General features: G+C 42.1%; 1 protein-coding gene across 4 annotated transcripts in view; it reads right to left on the bottom strand.

Moving 5' to 3' along the window:
* Positions 1 to 488: 488 nt before the first annotated feature.
* The window catches only part of LOC125954260 (optomotor-blind protein), a 125,153-nt gene continuing 124,369 nt past the window's right edge, over positions 489 to 1,272 (bottom strand). For all 4 annotated transcript variants that reach the window (XM_049684408.1, XM_049684409.1, XM_049684410.1 and 1 more), the window contains one exon: positions 489 to 1,272. This exon is cut by the window's right edge and continues 2,896 nt beyond it. The gene's annotated coding sequence lies outside the window, so the exon portion shown is untranslated.

Below are 1,272 nucleotides of genomic sequence, written 5' to 3'. Positions count from 1 at the left end.
TAATATTGCGCGTATGTAGGCCGCTTTTTTCTTAAACTCGATCGAACGATGTTTGAACACAGGTGACAGTAGTCTAAAAATAATCCGATAAACAGATCCGATGATAAGATAAGTTATTCAGAGTGTGGTCCAAACGTCAGCTGCATGGAGAGAGAAAGATAAACTTACATCTCGATAGCGATGTGTCATTCCAGGTTGAACCGAACAAATCATTCCTAATACGGCATAAAGTCGAATCGAAAAAATCGGGAGCAGTCGTTGCAGGGTGTCGTTGTCATCGTAATTCCTAATTTACGAGAAAAGTCCGGCGTTTGCGGCTTACATTCGATGTTCTATTAATGTTTCGGACCATGTTTCAACGAGCTTCTGAGTTCGGATATCAACATTTTCGAGAATTTCGCCACCCACTGGGCATATTCGCATGTTGCTCTATGTTCTTAATATTTTGAATTTTATTTTTCTTAAAATAGTTTTGTTTTTGTGTGTGTTTTCTAGCAGGTTTGTTTGCTTCATTATACTTTACCGTTTCGCCTCTCTTTTTCGCCCCCTTTCGCTCTCTCTCTCTGTCTCTCTCTCTCTGCCTCTTTCATTATTGCTCTTTTACGACTTACAAAAATAGTCTAGGGTTTCTGGTTTTGTTTTTTCTTGTGGTTCCTGGGGGGGTGTTTGCTGGCTGTTGTGTTTGCTCCGGTTGTGTTTTGTTGTTTTCTTCTGTATTTGTGTTTCGCTTGCTGGCTTGCGTTTGTTTTGCTTTTGCTGATGATTTTGTCCTGTTTTCTGTTTCCTGTGTGTCAGTGTGTTGTTGCACATGGTTGCTTGTTGCTTGTTGATTAGTATCAATAATAGCGCAAAAGTAAAGAATTCCACTAAATGCTTTGCAAATCGTTACAGGGTTCGCACACCACGCTGCTTCCCGTTCTGTTTTTTTATACAACTTCCACTACCTCGTGCCTTACCACCTACTAGCGCTAGTTTTGTGTTTACCTTCCGCATCATTTCTCTTCTTTTGCTTCCTCTTCTTCCTCTTATTCCTTCGCTCCTCCGTTTGTTTTGTTCATTATTGCGTCGTTACAAATTAAAATATGATTAAGGTTGTTTTGAGTGTTCGCGAGACGGCGCGGTTTTACTGCGGATCAATGTACACATTCTATCCCCTTTCCCTTTCTGCTTCTGCTTCCGCTTCTGCATCTGCATCATCATTAACGCCATCGTCGCCACTCCGTGATGGCGAGCGGGCCCCCACAGGACAGCCTATCGCACCCATCAGCATCA

Source organism: Anopheles darlingi, chromosome 3 (assembly GCF_943734745.1).
Source record: "Anopheles darlingi chromosome 3, idAnoDarlMG_H_01, whole genome shotgun sequence".
Taxonomy (NCBI): Eukaryota; Metazoa; Arthropoda; class Insecta; order Diptera; family Culicidae; genus Anopheles; species Anopheles darlingi.
The sequence above is the reverse complement of the archived record's forward strand: the minus strand, read 5'-3'. Positions and strand labels throughout refer to the sequence as shown.